This window comes from Arachis stenosperma, chromosome 3 (genome assembly GCF_014773155.1).
Source record: "Arachis stenosperma cultivar V10309 chromosome 3, arast.V10309.gnm1.PFL2, whole genome shotgun sequence".
Lineage (NCBI taxonomy): Eukaryota > Viridiplantae > Streptophyta > Magnoliopsida > Fabales > Fabaceae > Arachis > Arachis stenosperma.
Window position 1 is genome coordinate 141,076,200 of NC_080379.1, and position 12,091 is coordinate 141,088,290.

The following is a 12,091-nucleotide window of genomic DNA, read 5'->3' on the forward strand; positions in this document are numbered from 1 at the left end:
ATCAGAGCTCATGAAAGGCAGAAGTAAGTCCAATGGAATCTCTATGGTCTCATTTTGAGCCTCAGATTCCCATGGTTCCTAATTAGGGAACTCATTGGAGGTCAGTGCACGCCCATTGAGATCTTCCTCAGTGGCGTCCACTTCCTCTCTTTCCTCTCCAGATTCGGCCATGTTTATGGCTTTGCACTCTCCTTTTGGATTTTCTTCTGTATTGCTTGGAAGAGTACTTGGAGGGAGTTCAGTAATTTTCTTGCTCAGCTGTCCCACTTGTGCCTCCAAATTCCTAATGGAGGACCTTGTTTCAGTCATGAAACTTTGAGTGGTTTTGATTAGATCAGAGACCATGGTTGCTAAGTCAGAGGGGTTCTGTTTAGAATTCTCTGTCTGTTGCTGAGAAGATGATGGAAAAGGCTTGCCATTGCTAAACCTGTTTCTTCCACCATTATTGTTGAAACCTTGTTGAGGTCTCTCTTGATTCTTCCATGAGAAATTTGGGTGATTTCTCCATGAAGAATTATAGGTGTTTCCATAGGGTTCTCCTAGGTAATTCACCTCTTCCATTGAAGGGTTCTCAGGATCATAAGCTTCTTCTTCAGATGAAGCATCCTTAGTACTGCTTGGTGCATTTTGCATTCCAGACAGACTTTGAGAAATCAAATTGACTTGTTGAGTCAATATCTTGTTCTGAGCCAAAATGGCATTCAGAGTATCAATCTCAAGAACTCCTTTCTTCTGACTTGTCCCATTGTTCACAGGATTTCTTTCAGAAGTGTACATGAATTGGTTATTTGCAACCATTTCAATGAGCTCTTGAGCCTCTGTAGGCGTCTTCTTCAGATGAAGAGATCCTCCAGCAGAGCTATCCAAAGACATCTTGGATAGTTCAGAGAGACCATCATAGAAAATACCTATGATGCTCCATTCAGAAAGCATGTCAGATGGACATTTTCTGATCAATTGTTTGTATCTTTCCCAAGCTTCATAGAGGGATTCACCATCCTTCTATCTGAAGGTTTGGACTTCCACTCTAAGCTTACTCAATTTTTGAGGTGGAAAGAACTTTGCCAAGAAGGCATTGACTAGCTTTTCCCAAGAGTCCAGGCTTTCTTTAGGTTGAGAGTCCAACCATATTCTAGCTCTGTCTCTTACAGCAAAAGGGAATAGCATCAGTCTGTAGACCTCAGGGTCAACCCCATTAGTCTTGACTGTGTCACAGATTTGCAAGAACTCAGCTAAAAACTGATGAGGATCTTCCAATGAAAGTCCATGGAACTTGCAATTCTGTTGCATTAGAGAAACTAACTGAGGCTTAAGCTCAAAGTTGTTTGCTCCAATGGCAGGGATAGAGATGCTTCTCCCATAGAAGTCGGGAGTAGGTGCAGTAAAGTCACCCAGCACCTTCCTTGCATTGTTGGCATTGTTGTTGTTTTCGGCTGCCATAGGTTCTTCTTCCTTGAAGAATTCGGTCAGGTCCTCAACAGAGAGTTGTGCCTTAGCTTCTCTTAGCTTTCGCTTCAAGGTCCTTTCAGGTTCAGGGTCAGCTTCAACAAGAATGCCTTTGTCTCTGCTCCTGCTCATATGAAAGAGAAGAGAACAAGAAAATGTGGAATCCTCTATGTCACAGTATAGAGATTCCTTGAGGTGTCAGAAGAAAAGAAAAGTAGAAGACAGAAGTAGAAAATTCGAACTTATCAAAGAAGATGGGGTTCGAATTTTGCATTAAGGACTAGTGTTAGTCCATAAATAGAAGGATGTGAAAAGAAGGGAAGCAATATTCGAAAATTAAGTAAAAATTTTGAAAACATTTTTGAAAAACACTACTTGATTTTCGAAAATAAGAGTGGGAAAGAAATCAAATGATTTTTGAAAAAGATTTTGAAATTAGAAGTTAAAAAGATTTGATTGAAAACTATTTTGAAAAAGATGTGATTAAAAAGATATGATTGGTTTTAAAAAGATGTGATTGAGAAGATATGATTTGAAAAACATTTAAAAAAAAAGATTTGATTTTAAAATTAATGACTTGCTTGACAAGAAAAGATATGATTCAAAAATTAAACCTTCCTCAACAGAAAAGGCAACATACTTGAAATCTTGAATCAAATCATTAATTGTTAGCAAGTCTCTTTGAAAAAGGAAAGAAATTGATTTTGAAAACATTTGATTGAAAAGATATGATTTGAAAAAGATTTGATTTTGAAAAACTTTGAAAACTTGAAAAAAAATTGATTTTGAAAACAAAATCTTCCCCTTGTGCCATCCTGGCGTTAAACGCCCAGAATGGTATCCATTCTGGCGTTTAACGCCCAAAATGCTACCTTTTTGGGCGTTAAACGCCCAACCAGGTACCCTGGCTGGCGTTTAAACGCCAGTCTGTCCTTCTTCACTGGGCGTTTAGAACGCCCAGCTTTTTCTGTGTAATTCCTCTGCTGCATGTTCTGAATCTTCAGTCCCCTGTACTATTGACTTGAAAATAGAACCAAGATCAAATAAACAAGGCATGCAAGACACCAAACTTAAGATTAGACACTAGACTCAAGCAAGAAACATAAAGTATTTTTGGTTTTTATGATTTTAAATTTTTTTTTTGTGCTTTTTTTCGAAAATTATATGGAAATAGAAAATAAAGGTTTCAGAATTCTCAATTTGAATTTCCAGGAATCATTGCAATGCTAGTCTAAGACTCCGGTCCAGGAATTAGACATGGCTTCACAGCCAGCCAAGCTTTCAAAGAAAGCTTCGGTCCAAAACACTAGACATGGCCAATGGCCAGCCAAGCCTTAGCAGATCATTGCTCCAATAGCAAGATTGATAGAGATCAACAAGCTATTGTGATGATCAGTTGAAACCTCGGTCCAATAAGATTAGACATGGCTTCACAGCCAGCCAGATTTCAGCAGATCACCATGAAATACTAGAATTCATTCTTAAGAACTCTGAAGAAAAATACCTAATCTAAGCAACAAGATGAACCGTCAGTTGTCCATACTCAAGAACAATCCCCGGCAACAGCGCCAAAAACTTGGTGCACGAAATTGTGATTAATACTTTTCACAGCTCAAATAATCCTCGGTAATGAATCCAAAAACTTGGTGTTCAATACCATGGCATAAATACAACTTCGCACAACTAACCAGCAAGTGCACTGGGTCGTCCAAGTAATACCTTACGCGAGTAAGGGTCGATCCCACGGAGATTGTTGGTATGAAGCAAGCTATGGTCACCTTGTAAATCTCAGTCAGGCAGACTCAAATGGGTATAGTGATAAACGAATAAAGCATAAAGATAAAGATAAAGATACTTATGTATATCATTGATGAGAGCTTCAGATAAGCGTATGAAGATGCCTTCCCTTCCGTCTCTCTGCTTTCCTACAGTCTTCATCCAATCCTTCTTACTCCTTTCCATGGCAAGCTCATGTAGGGTTTCACCGTTGTCAGTGGCTACCTCCCATCCTCTCAGTGAAAATGTTGCCTATGCTCTGTCACAGCATGGGTAATCAGCTGTCGGTTCTCGGTCAGGCCGGAATAAAATCCATCGATTCTTTTGCGTCTGTCACTAACGCCCCGCCTGCTAGGAGTTTGAAGCACGTCACAGTCATTCAATCATTGAATCCTACTCAGAATACCACAGACAAGGTTAGACCTTCCGGATTCTCTTGAATGCTGCCATCAGTTCTCGCCTATACCACGAAGACTCTGATCTCACGGAATGGCTGGCTCGTTTGTCAGGCGAGCACTCGGTTGTCAGGCGATCAACCATGCATCGTGTATCAGGAATCCAAGAGATATTCACTAAGCCTCGTATGCTTGTAGAACAAGAGTGGTTGTCAGTCACTTTGTTCATAAGTGAGAATGATGATGAGTGTCACGGATCATCACATTCATCAAGTTGAAGAACAGGTGATATCTTGGAACAAGAACAAGCGGAATTGAATAGAAGAACAATAGTAATTACATTAATACTCGAGGTACAGCAGAGCTCCACACCTTAATCTATGGTGTGTAGAAACTCCACCGTTGAAAATACATAAGAACAAGGTCTAGGCATGTGGTGGACGAAATTGTGATTCCTTCTTTTCCAACTCGAAACAATCCCCGGTAATGGCTCCAAAAACTTGGTGCACAATACCATGGGGTAAAATCAACTTCACAGTCTCGTTCAACTAACCAGCAAGTGTACTGGGTCGTCCAAGTAATACCTTACGTGAGTAAGGGTCGAATCCACAGAGATTGTTGGTATGAAGCAAGCTATGGTCACCTTGTAGATCTCAGTCAGGCGGATTAAACATGATACTTGATTAGATTCAAATAATAAAATAAGAATAATAAAAAGGATAGAAATACTTATGTAAATCAAGAGTGGGAATTTCAGATAAGCGTATGGAGATGCTGTGCTCCTCTTTGAAACTCTGCTTCGCTATTCTCTCTTCCAATCCTTCTTACTCCTTTCCATGGCAAGCTGTATGTAGGACATCACCGTTGTCAGTGGCTACATCCCATCCTCGCAGTGAAAGCTAATGCTCACGCACTCTGTCACAGTACGGCCAATCACCGGTCGGTTCCCTCCCCTACTGGAATAGAATCCCCCTTTTGCGTCTGTCACTAACGCCCAGCAGGTTACAGGTTTGAAGCTCGTCACATTCATTCAATCCTAGAATCCTACTCGGAATACCATAGACAAGGTTTAGACTTTCCGGATTCTCATGAATGCCGCCATCTATCTAACTTATACCACGAAGATTCTGTTGGGGAATCTAAGAGATACACATTCAAGCCTTGTTGCATGTAGAACGGAAGTGGTTGTCAATCACGCGCGTTCATGAGTGAGAATGATGATGAGGGTTATCTAACTCATCACATTCATCATGTTCTTGGGTGCGAATGAATATCTTGGAATAGGAATAAATGAAGTTTATAAGATTATAATAGTAATTGCATTGAAACTTGAGGTACAGCAGAGCTCCACACCCTTAATCTATGGTGTGTAGAAACTCCACTGTTGAAAATACATAAGTGAAAGGTTCAGGCATGGCCGAGAGGCCAGCCCCCAAAACGTGATCACTAGATCAAAATACAATCCAGGATCAAATTATGATAGTTAAATGTTCTATTTATAATAAACTAGCTCCTAGGGTTTACATGAGTAAGTAATTGATGCGTAAATCCACTTCCGGGGCCCACTTGGTGTATGTTTGGGCTGAGCTTGATCAATCCACGAGCTGAGGCTTCTCTTGGAGTTGAACTCCGAGTTATGACGTGTTTTGGGCGTTCAACTCCGGATCATGACGTTTTTCTGGCGTTTAACTCCAGACAGCAGCATGTACTTGGCGTTCAACGCCAAGTTACGTCGTCAATTTCCGAATAAAGTATGGACTATTATATATTGCTGGAAAGCCCTGGATGTCTACTTTCCAACGCCGTTAAGAGCGCGCCAATTGGAGTTCTGTAGCTCCAGAAAATCCATTTTGAGTGCAGGGAGGTCAGATTCCAACAGCATCAGCAGTCCTTTTGTCAGCCTTTTTCAGAGTTTTGCTCAAGTCCCTCAATTTCAGCCAGAATTTACCTGAAATCACAGAAAAACACACAAACTCATAGTAAAGTCCAGAAATGTGAATTTAACATAAAAACTAAGGAAAACATCCCTAAAAGTAGCTTGAACTTACTAAAAACTACCTAAAAACAATGCCAAAAAGCGTATAAATTATCCGCTCATCAGCATGGCCGTGAGGCCAGCCTCCCAGTGATCAAAAGATTCAAAGATCTCAAGATGAAAATACAATAGTAAAAGGTCCTACTTATAGAAAACTAGTAGCCTAAGGTGTACAGAGATGAGTAAATGACATAAAAATCCACTTCCAGGCCCACTTGGTGTGTGCTTGGGCTGAGCAATGAAGCATTTTCGTGTAGAGACTCTCCTTGGAGTTAAACGCCAGCTTTTATGCCAGTTTGGGCGTTTAACTCCCATTTAGGTGCCAGTTCCGGCGTTTAACGCTGGAATTCCTGAGGGTGACTTTGAACGCCGGTTTGGGCCATCAAATCTTGGGCAAAGCATAGACTATCATATATTGCTGGAAAGCCCAGGATGTCTACTTTCCAACGCCGTTGAGAGCGCGCCAATTGGGCTTCTGTAGCTCCAGAAAATCCACTTCGAGTGAAGGGAGGTCAGAATCCAACAGCATCTGCAGTCCTTTTGAGTCTCTGGATCAGATTTTTGCTCAGATCCCTCAATTTCAGCCAGAAAATACCTGAAATTATAGAAAAACACACAAACTCATAGTAAAGTCCAGAAAAGTGAATTTTAACTAAAAACTAATAAAAAATATAATAAAAACTAACTAGATCATACTAAAAACATACTAAAAACAATGCCAAAAAGCGTACAAATTATCCGCTCATCAGTGGTATGGAGTGGCCACCCTGTGGCTAACTCCATAACGGACCAAAGCAGAGTAGAGCTGTTTATTGTAGAAATGAGTGCCCCCATCACTGATTAGTACTCTAGGGGTGCCAAATCTGCTGAAGATGTGTTTCTGGAGGAATTTTAACACCGTCTTAGTGTCACTAGTGGGTGTTGCAATAGCTTCCACCCATTTGGATACATAATCCACTGCCACCAGAATATAAGTGTTTGAGTGTGATGGTGGGAAAGGTCCCATGAAGTCAATACCCCATACATCAAACAACTCAATCTCCAAGATCCCTTGTTGAGGCATGGCATAACTGTGAGGCAGATTGCCAGATCTTTGGCAACTGTCACAATTAAGCACAAACACTCGGGAATCTTTATAGAGAGTAGGCCAGTAGAAGCCACATTGCAGGACTCTTGTGGTTGTTCGCTCACTTCCAAAATGTCCTCCATACTGTGATCTATGGCAGTGCCATAGAATCCTCTGCGCTTCTTCTTTAGGCACACATCTACAGATTACTCCGTCTGCACATCTCTTGAAGAGATATGGTTCATCCCAAAGATAGTACTTTGCATCCGTGATCAACTTCTTTGATTGCTGCCTACTGTACTCTTTGGGTATGAATCTCACTGCCTTGTAGTTTGCAATGTCTGCAAACCATGGCACTTCCTGCATGGCAAAGAGTTGCTCATCCGGAGAGGTTTCAGAGATCTCAGTAAGAGGGGGGACGCCCCTTCTACTGGTTCTATTCGGGACAGGTGATCTGCTACTTGGTTTTTTGTCCCTTTTCTGTGTCTTATTTCTATATCAAACTCTTGTAGAAGCAACACCCATCTGATAAGTCTGGGTTTTGAATCATGCTTTGTGAGTAGATATTTAAGAGCAGCATGATCAGTGTACACAATCACTTTTGATCCTACTAAGTAGGATCTGAACTTGTCAATGGCGTAAACCACTGCAAGCAGCTCTTTTTCTGTGGTTGTGTAATTCTTCTGTGCATCATTCAAAACACGACTAGCATAGTAAATAACGTGCAGAAGTTTGTCATGTCTCTGTCCCAACACTGCACCAATGGCATGGTCACTGGCATCACACATTAATTCAAATGGTAATGTCCAGTCTGGTGCAGAGATGACTGGTGCTGTGACCAGCTTAGCTTTCAGAGTCTCAAACGCCTGCAGACACTTCTTATCAAAGATAAATGGTGTGTCAGCAGCTAGCAGATTACTTAGAGGTTTGGCAATTTTTGAAAAATCCTTTATAAACCTCCTATAGAATCCTGCATGCCCCAGAAAGCTTCTGATTGCCTTAACATTGGCTGGTAGTGGTAATTTTTCAATTACCTCTACCTTAGCTTGATCCACCTCTATTCCCTTGTTCGAGATTTTATGCCCAAGGACAATTCCTTCAGTCACCATAAAGTGACATTTCTCCCAATTTAAAACTAGGTTGGTCTCTTGGCATCTCTTTAGAACAAGTGCTAGATGGTCAAGACAGGAGCTGAATGAGTCTCCAAATACTGAAAAGTCATCCATGAATACTTCCAGAAATTTTTCCACCATGTCAGAGAAAATTGAGAGTATGCACCTTTGAAAGGTTGCAGGTGCATTGCACAAGCCGAATGGCATCTTTCTGTATGCAAATACTCCGGATGGACATGTGAATGCCGTTTTCTCTTGATCTTTTAGATCTACTGCAATTTGATTATAACCTGAATATCCATCTAGGAAGCAGTAGTATTCATGACCTGCTAGTCTTTCTAGCATCTGGTCTATAAATGGTAAAGGAAAATGATCCTTTTTGGTAGCTGTATTGAGCCTTCTATAATCAATACACATACGCTACCCAGTAACTGTTCTTGTAGGAACCAGTTCATTTTTCTCATTATGAACCACTGTCAAGCCACCTTTTTTAGGGACGACTTGGACAAGGCTTACCCAGGGGCTATCAGAAATAGGATAAATAATTCCAGCCTCTAGTAACTTAGTGACCTCTTTCTGCACCACCCCATTCATGGCTGGATTCAGCCGCCTTTGTGGTTGAACCACTGGCTTGGCGTCACCCTCTAGTAAGATCTTGTGCATGCATCTAGCTGGGCTAATACCCTTGACATCACTGATGGACCACCCAAGAGCTGTCTTGTGTTTCCTTAGCACTTGAATTAGTGCTTCCTCTTCCGGTGGCTCTAAGGTAGAGCTTATGATTACAGGAAAGGTATCACCTTCTCCCAGAAATGCATATTTTAGAGATGGTGGTAATGGTTTGAGCTCGGGTTTGGGAGGTTTCTCCTCTTCCTGAGGGATTTTCAGAGGTTTTATTATTTTCTCTGGTTCCTCTAGCTCTAATTCGAGACTCTCAGCCATATTGACTTCTTTTACCAGAGAGTCAATAATATCAACGCTCATGCAGTCATTTTGAGTGTCTAGATGCTGCATGGCTTTGACAACATTCAACTTGAACTCATCCTCATTAACTCTCAGGGTTACTTCCCCTTTTTGAACATCAATAAGGGTTCCCAGAATGAGAGTTGCACTCTTGTGCTCCTCCATTTCCAGCACCACAAAGTCAGTGGGAAAGGCAAATGGCCCAACCTTGACAATCATGTCTTCAATCACGCCTGATGGGTATTTAATGGAGCCATCAGCAAGTTGGAGACATATCCGAGTTGGTTTAACTTCATCAGTCAAACCGAGCTTTCTGATAGTAGATGCAGGTATTAGGTTGATACTTGCCCCAAAATCACATAAAGCTTGCTTGATACAAGTACCTTCTAATGTGCATGGTATCGTAAAGCTTCCGGGATCTTTAAGCTTCTCAGGTAAGCTTTTCAGAATGACTGCACTGCATTCTTCAGTCAGGTAAACTTTTTCAGTTTCCCTCCAATCCTTCTTATGACTTAAGATCTCTTTCATGAACTTAGCATAAGAGGGTATTTGCTCAAGTGCTTCTGCAAACGGGATCTTTATTTCAAGAGTCCTGAGATAGTCTGCAAAGCGGGCAAACTGCTTATCCTGTTCCGCTTGGCGGAGTTTTTGAGGATAAGGCATTTTGGTTTTGTATTCTGATGAGCGGATAATTTATACGCTTTTGGCATTGTTTTTAGTATGTTTTAGTTAGTTTTTATTATATTTTTATTATTTTTTAGTTAAAATTCACTTTTCTAGACTTTACTATGAGTTTGTGTGTTTTTTTGTGATTTCAGGTATTTTCTGGCTGAAATTGAGGGACCTGAGCAAAAATCTGATTCAGAGGCTGAAAAGGACTGCAGATGCTATTGGATTCTGACCTCCCTGCACTCGAAGTGGATTCTCTAGAGCTACAGAAGCCCAATTGGCACGCTCTCAACGGCGTTGGAAATTAGACATCCTGGGCTTTCCAGCAATGTATAATAGTCCATACTTTGCTGATGAGCGGATAATTTATACGCTTTTTGGCATTGTTTTGAGTATGTTTTTAGTATATTTTAGTTAGTTTTTATTATATTTTTATTAGTTTTTAGTTAAAATTCACTTTTCTGGACTTTACTATGAGTTTTGTGTTTTTCTGTGATTTCAGGTATTTTCTGGCTGGAATCGAGGGATCTGAGCAAAAATCTGATTCAGAGACTGAAAAGGACTGCAGATGCTGTTGGATTCTGACCTCCCTGCACTTGAAGTGGATTTTCTGGAGCTACAGAAGCCCAATTGGCGCGCTCTCAACGGTGTTGGAAAGTAGACATCCTGGGCTTTCCAGCAATGTATAATAGTCCATACTTTGCCCGAGATTTGATGGCCCAAACCGGCGTTGCAAATCAGCTTCAGAATTCCCAGCGTTTAACGCTGGAACTGGCATAAAAATTGGAGTTAAACGCCCAAACTGGCATAAAAGCTGGCGTTTAACTCCAGAAAGAGTCTCTACACGAAAATGCTTCAATGCTCAGCCCAAGCACACACCAAGTGGGCCCGGAAGTGGATTTTTCTGTCATTTACTCATTTCTGTAAACCCTAGGTTACTAGTTCACTATTAATAGGATCTTTTGACATTGTATCAGGACCTCATGACACTTTACACATTTCTCATTGTATCTTCTACGGCATGAGTCACTAAACCCCATGGTTGGGGGTGAGGAGCTCTGCTGTGTCTTGATGGATTAATGCAATTACTACTGTTTTTCATTCAATCATGCTTGCTTCCATTCTAAGATATCACTTGTTCCTAAACCTGATGAATGTGATGATCCGTGACACTCATCATCATTCTCAACTATGAACGTGTGCCTGACAACCACCTCCGTTCTACCTTAGATTGAGTAGATATCTCTTGGATTCCTTAATCAGAATCTTCGTGGTATAAGCTAGAATTGATGGCGGCATTCAAGAGAATCCGGAAGGTCTAAACCTTGTCTGTGGTATTCTGAGTAAGATTCAATGATTGAATGACTGTGACGAGCTTCAAACTCGCGATTGTGGGGCGTTAGTGACAGACGCAAAAGAATCACTTGATTCTATTCCGATATGATCGAGAACCGACAACTGAATAGCCGTGCCGTGACAGGGTGCGTTGAACATTTTCACTGAGAGGATGGGAGGTAGCCATTGACAACGGTGAAACCCTACATACAGCTTGCCATGGAAGGAGCCTTGCGTGCTTGAAGAAGAAGACAGTAGGAAAGCAGAGGTTCAGAAGACGGAGCATCTCCGAAACCTCAACCTGTTCCCCATTACTGCAAAAACAAGTACTTATTTCATGTTCTTTTGCTTTTTACAATCAACCCTGATAATTATTGATATCCTGACTAAGAGTTACAAGATAACCATAGCTTGCTTCAAGCCGACAATCTCCGTGGGATCGACCCTTACTCACGTAAGGTATTACTTGGACGACCCAGTGCACTTGCTGGTTAGTTGTGCGGGATTGCAAAAGTGTGATTGTAATTTCGTGCACCAAGTTTTTGGCGCTGTTGCCGGGGATTGTTCGAGTTTGGACAACGGACGGTCTATCTTGTTGCTTAGATTAGGACTGTTTTATTTTTGTTGGTTTAGAGTCTTTTATTTGAGTGTAGTTTCATATTTTAAGTTTGGTGTCAATTGCATGCTTTTGTTTTTCTTTTAATTTTTGAATTTGCATGTCCTTAGTCCCTTTTTGATCTTTTAAAAAAAATTCTAAGTTTGGTGTCTTCTTTGTGTTTTTCTTTAAGTTTTCGAAAATTCATGTTTGATTTTCTGAAAAATTTTAAGTTTGGTGTCCCTTTGTTGTTTTTATATTTCCTCTTTTCAAAAAAATATATATACATATATATCTTGATTACTATTCACATCAATTCCCTTTTCTCCATCATGGACATAAGTTGGAATGAACAGTCCAAAAGGACTCTGGGGTCATATGCCAACCCCATTACAGCTGCATATGGGAGTAGCATATGTATACCTCCCATCAAAGCAAGCAGCTTTGAGCTAAACCCTCAACTCATTATCATGGTGCAGCAAAATTGCCAGTATTCCGGTCTTCCACAGGAAGAACCTATTGAGTTTCTGGCACAATTCTTACAATTTGCTGACACAGTGCGTGATAAAGTGGTGGATTAGGATGTCTACAGATTATTACTATTTCCATTTGCTGTAAAAGATCAAGCTAAGAGGTGGTTAAATAACCAACCTACAGCAAGCATAAAGACATGGAAACAGTTATCTGACAAATTCCTGA

The 12,091-nt window shown here is 40.8% G+C and overlaps 1 non-coding gene across 1 annotated transcript; it reads left to right on the forward strand.

Annotated features, from left to right (window-relative positions):
• The first annotated feature begins 931 nt into the window (after positions 1-931).
• On the forward strand, positions 932-1,035 carry LOC130971683 (small nucleolar RNA R71). The gene has a single exon (XR_009082893.1). It is a non-coding gene; the product is annotated as a small nucleolar RNA R71 (small nucleolar RNA).
• The last annotated feature ends 11,056 nt before the right edge of the window (positions 1,036-12,091 follow it).